The sequence below is a fragment of the Daktulosphaira vitifoliae genome, unplaced genomic scaffold (assembly GCF_025091365.1).
Source record: "Daktulosphaira vitifoliae isolate Bord-2020 unplaced genomic scaffold, ASM2509136v1 Scaffold_50, whole genome shotgun sequence".
Taxonomy (NCBI): domain Eukaryota; kingdom Metazoa; phylum Arthropoda; class Insecta; order Hemiptera; family Phylloxeridae; genus Daktulosphaira; species Daktulosphaira vitifoliae.
This window is the reverse complement of record NW_026099619.1, coordinates 15,698-21,855: the sequence shown is the minus strand read 5'-3', so window position 1 is coordinate 21,855 and position 6,158 is coordinate 15,698.

Here is a 6,158-nt window from a genome sequence, read left to right as displayed (position 1 = left end):
CTCCTCGCTTCAATGCGGAATCAATCTCGATGAAATTTTTCGCGTCCGGCAATTGTATACGCAACCTTTTGGATTTTACCCTACTGTTGTTAGCCCTACGTTTAACCGAATGGTGGTTTGGAACAGTCGTGGAAGAGGTGGCTGTGAAAAAATGTGTAAAAACAATTTGTGCGTCGAAAATATCGAAATATACAATCAAAAAAACTTACCTTGTGCAGCACCAGTAAAATGTACATCAGCCATTGTTATTCAATTTTAAATTTAAATAAAAAAAAATAAATAAATACTAGTACTTGTATACGTTTAACTGAATATTTTTTAAGCAATATGTTAGCGAGCCGCTAATAACGCTTAGTCAAAGAGTGAATATAATCATTATTGATGTCTTTATAAATACGGATTGTTACTGTATTATCCACTGTATCAGTGATGGTGGTGCGCTGTCATTAATCGCACAAGTACATCGTATATCGCGAGCATAATGACCAAAGTATATCAAGTGGTCTGAGAAAAAATATTCAGGTTTCTACATGTTATACAGCACTTGTTACATTTTTATAAACGTCACCCAAGACAATTAATTGATAAATTTGTAAATTTATCATTTGTAATGGCGTGAAAACATTCAGTCTTAAAGTGAAATGTTTACATATATANTATCATTTGTAATGGCGTGAAAACATTCAGTCTTAAAGTGAAATGTTTACATATATATGTCATTAGGATTTAAAACAGATGCCTTTGTAAAAATTATGACCGTCTGCCGTCTCTAATGCATTGACGGATGAAGAATGCAATCCTTCCAGTCGAAGCTATTATTTTATTAAAAAAAATTTATTACAGTTGTTAAATACGGTAATAATTTATAAGAATGGGAGGGATACCAGTAATAATTCAGACAAAATATATATGTACGACATTAATCGATAAGTATAATACAGATTATAATAATATTATAAACATTATAATATATATGTTCCAGTGATTACGTCATCGTCGGCGGCGGCGGTAGTAGTGTTTTTTTAAGAATGTGTTTTGCTATAAGAAAACTTGAAAAGTCGTCATTAGTATATATTGTCTAAAAAAAAAGAATATTGGTTTATTATTCACTATACGAATAACGGTCAAGCTTATTAACTCGTATAATAACAATTAATCTAATTGACGGCGACATCGCCGACGCCGTCGCGTTGGGCCATCTGGTGTATTATTCTCAAGTGCTATAGTGTAATCATCAATACAGCCATCTGGCACACAATGTTTCGAACTAATTTTTTTTTTTCACAAATTAGGTAAAATTAACATTTTACGTATGGACTTTATCTAAATATATGCATGTGGCATATCAAAATAGCGGATTCGACGTTTAAAAATTGTACTTTTTACCGTAACCGTATAGCTTACCTGGAAAATGCATTTTTTTTTTTCGTCAAAAAACCGATATTATGTATATATGGGCGAGCATAATTTAGGCGCGTGACAAGTTGTGTTAGTTTACGTCGTGTTTCATTCCCCCCCTCCCACCTATAGGTTTGTTTACCTTAAGTTTCATTACCCCTCTCTCATAAGACTTGGAGGAGGAGGTTCTTCTTAGGTTAATTTACGTTGGGTTACATCATCGGAAAGGGGTTCTGGTACGTTAGCTCCGGTTTTCGCGAAACGGAAGCCGACAACGGACGCGGGAACGCAAACGGCGGTTGGACCGCAATCAAACAGGCACGGGACGTCTGATATGGCGTTGAGGAGGAATGTGGCCACACAAACAACGGAGGAGCTCCCAAATCCCAGGTCAGATCCGCTGACGAAGCCTGGGAAGAAGCGAAAGAAGAAGAAGGAGAAGAGACTGAACACTGTCGAGGGTACGGCATCCTCGCCGACCGTTACGCTTCCCGAGAAGCATTCGGATCGGGGGACTGCTGCTGCAAAGTCCGCTCCGGCGAGTGCGGACACAGGAGCAGAGACGGAGAGGCCCACTTGGACGGAGGTGGTTCGTCGCAAGGGTGAAATCCCACCTATAGGTTTGTTTACCTTAAGTTTCATTACCCCTCTCTCATAAGACTTGGAGGAGGAGGTTCTTCTTAGGTTAGTTTACGTTGGGTTATATCATCGTTCCCCCTCCCATTGTATTATGTTAGTTTACGTTGGATTACTCCACCCCTCTTCCCATTTCCACGGTGGTAGAGTGGGTGGGTGAAGCGGAGAGGGCCTAGAATCCCGTTTTTCACCCTACTAATACCTTCTCAGCTTCGCATCGAAGCTAAAATACTTCACAATAGATAGATTATATTTGATAGAACAATATATATTAAAAAAATTCTCAGTATTATTTTCATTTTAAATTAATTGTTTCATAATAAATCACTTTCAGTTTTATTAACTTTTTTAATAATTAATAATTATTATGTTATATATACTTACTTGATTTAGTTCCTTATTTAAATTAACAAACGAATTAGTATCTGTTNGTTATATATACTTACTTGATTTAGTTCCTTATTTAAATTAACAAACGAATTAGTATCTGTTCGGTCGTGACGAAGCAGGTTGGTGCCGAGAGCGCTGGTTTTTTTTTGGTTTTCGTCAAGAGCGCGCCTGCCACAACTGGTTTTACTGTTGGGGTAGTGTGTGACGGTGGTCGCGAAGGCGTCATTCGCTTATTGGCCTGCTTTTAGCACTTACGTGTAGTGTCACGGATTCTGTTGTCGGTTGTTCGGATTGCTTTTTTTTTTGTGGTTTATGTGTTCAATTCACCTTATAAGCATATAATTTACAGTGGATTGCGTCGGGCTCGACTGTACTAATTGACATATTGAAACACTCGTCATCGTGATATGAAGAAGCAAGGTCAGATAATATTTTTTATGTTTTGTTAATAATATTTATGTTGTTATATTTTATTACGATTTAATTGTAAATACTAACCATAGATTTAAGGTAAATTATTGTGGTTATTTTATTGGATATGAAAAAGGGGTAAATAAATTACAGTCCACTAAAAAAGTTATTTTTTTATTATATTTTATTCTTATTTTTATTTAATTTAAAGGAATTTTTTTGAGACGCGATTTTCACTCGGCGATTGGTCGTCCGAGTATTAGGTTTTGCACATTTTGGTCCATTCGGGACGGGATATTGAATTTTTTGTTTTTATTTTGTAAAAAACAAGTTCAAATATTAGTTGGTAGAAATTTTAGTTTGCTTTGCACAGGTCTTAGTTGTAAGTGTTTATTATTATTGCTGTATTGGTTTTTTCCTATGTTTATCGTTTATTGTTTTCCTTCCGTTGGGTCTACGCGGTGACGCGACATTATACAAAAGAACCTTTACACATTTCCGCGTAGTAAAATACGAAGGTAGTGTCAGAACTATCACGGGCGGTGGTGCGTGCGCGATCTGCGAGGGACGGTGTCGTGCGGTCAGTGCCTAATATATTTACGTTGTCAGTGGAAGCGCGTGTGGACACGTCAAAGAAACACCTGTTTATATCGAGATCGGAGACTATTGTAAAATATACCGTTCAATTCGAGGACCTCCAATCGGCTATTTTAAACGCGCTTGTTAATGACGATCGCGTAGACGAGTATCACACAATAGATCACGTCATCGCTAACGAATTTGAAGAAATGTGCGGTAATATCAACGCTGTTTTTAAACAATTAAAATCGGCGTGTGATAGTAGTTGTTTGAGTGTTCCTTTAACTAAAATTTTAACGGTACTAAAATATATGCATAGGTACATTAATTGATAATTTAATAGTAATGTAAAATAACATAATAAACGCGACCTATAGATCCACAAATGGCAGTGACCTGGTTTACGGCTGGATTGCGAATTACAGGAGACTTGTTACAGAAGGCATTCCAAAGCGTGGAAATGAAGTTATCTCGTCCCGGCGATGGCGAATTTTGGCGTATGCGGAGGTATGCGCGTATACACCTTTGCGGTGCTTCAAAAGAGCACAAAATAAGAAAAGAGAAAAGAAAATGAAACGATAATATACCTTTCAGTTTGGTATTAACGATACTCGAGCGAGCGTTTTAATTGCGAATAGAATAATATTTACTCGTTTTATAGAGTCGCATGGAACTCGTTTAATTATATTTATCAGCGGTCAATCACATAATGATGGGGCGGTCACAACAAGACACCATATGACTGTATACGCAACAGTAATCAAGGGGTCATAAAAAGTGAAAACACTACTAGAGCCGTACACGCAGTAACATTTCCAAAATTTGATTTACCGAAATTTGACGGTAATATCACGGACTGGTGCTCGTTCCGTGATACGTATGAAGACCTTGTACATAATAACGCAGAGGTACCCGTTATTATGTGTCTCCATTTGCTGACGTCTTGTTTATCGGGTCCACCACTGACCATAAAAAAATCCGTACCGCTAACAGTCGATAATTATTTAATTGCGTGGAATGCGTTAAAGGCGCGTTAAGAGAACAAGTGCTTATTAGCCACAAAACATTTGGACAAGATTTTCACTTTCAGTCCTATCCAAAGGGAATCTGTATCGTCCCTTTCTCTTTTTATTAATACTTTTCGTGAAAATATAACGGCGATCAAGATACTCGGGATTGATGACGTGAGTGGTTTTTTTTTATATTTTATTGGTGCTCGCGTTTTCGATGTCGCAACGCGACGACTCTTCGAAGCAAGTATTACGCATTCCAAAGTGCCGAGTTTAGACGAACTATTGGATTCCGTGTCAAAGCGTATTCATATTTTATAAAATATTGGAATCACTGACGAAAAAAGGCAACTTGTCCACTTCGGACAAGATACCCTTTTTTTTTTTTTTATTTTTTTTAATTTTTCACAATCCGGCATGTTGTGGACCGCCCTGGAACTACCGCCAGGTATTGCTTCAGGGCGGCCCACGCCGTCTAAAATTCACACCACCACGTTGTCAATCAGCCCGAAATTAATCAAGAGCTGATTCACAACGTGGTGTGGCCTCCCCCGTTAGCCGGATCCCAAAAGGTGGGATCCGTTGCCCGGGCTGCACCACGTGGAGGTGGGGGCAGGACTTCGCGAGGGTTGGCTTACGTAATAATAATTCACAAATCAGAAATTACACACAAACGGAGTGAGGAGGACAGAAGATGCTTATGAAGGCTTCTCCGGCCCCCCCACCATCTTGGGGCAGTCCCTCGACCGGTGGCCTTCCCCTCTGCACGTGAAGCACGCGCCGGTCCGGTCCGGACCGCTACAGGCCGTTTGCACGTGGCCCCTTTCGAGGCACCTGTAGCAGCGCGGTCCCTTGTCCTTTGGGACCCGGATCCGGCAAGTGCCCATCCTACCCTGAGCCGTGTCAGCCCGACCAACGGTTGCGAAGCCCTGATGGGCACCTCGCACCACGCGAAGCGTCCCTTGCCGCTCCCGTGCAGTCGGACTGACACTAAACCGGCGGGCGCCGTCGCTCCCTCTTTCGAGAGGATAGTGGTCAACGCCCCCACGACGTCCTCTTCCTCAACATCGAGAAGCATGAACGCCACGGACACCGCTGGGCGGTGTACGCGGACGTCCATGCCGTCCAGCGCTTCTTTAACCTTGGCGGCTAACAGGTCGGCCTGGCACCGGTACCCCGGACCTCGAGGAGCACCGCTCCCGTCTTGGTCCTGCGGCTACCGGATACCACAATGCCTAGCGCCTGGAGGTCGACTTTCTCCATCACCGTCTTGATGATCGTCGCATACTTTTGGTCCTCTTTGAGGGGACCAATAATAACGGCCTCGGTCCGCGGGGCTTTCGCCCTTATAACGGGTCTCCGCGCCGCAGGAGGAAGCCCAGGGTTAGGGCGGGGGTCCACCACCGGTTTTGGTATCTTGCGTCTTACGACCTCCGACCAGGCAACCGGCGCTACCGCGGTTTGAAGCGGCGGTTCCGGTGCGCACGGAGCCATAGCAGTCAGCAGTTTGGAGGCAGTTTCCGCCCCTTTGTTACCTCTTCGCTTCTTCCTCCGATTATTACGGACTCGTCTGTTAACCTTCGCAGTGGACGGATGGTCAACAGGTGCCGCGATTTTGCCTGGATTCGTCAGCACGGCGGACTCGGTGTCTCGGTCGTCGACACCAATCGCAACCGTGGTTACTGAGGAGTCCTCCGCGGTTTGCGTGCCCGCCTCTTTGGTCGACCTATTGCG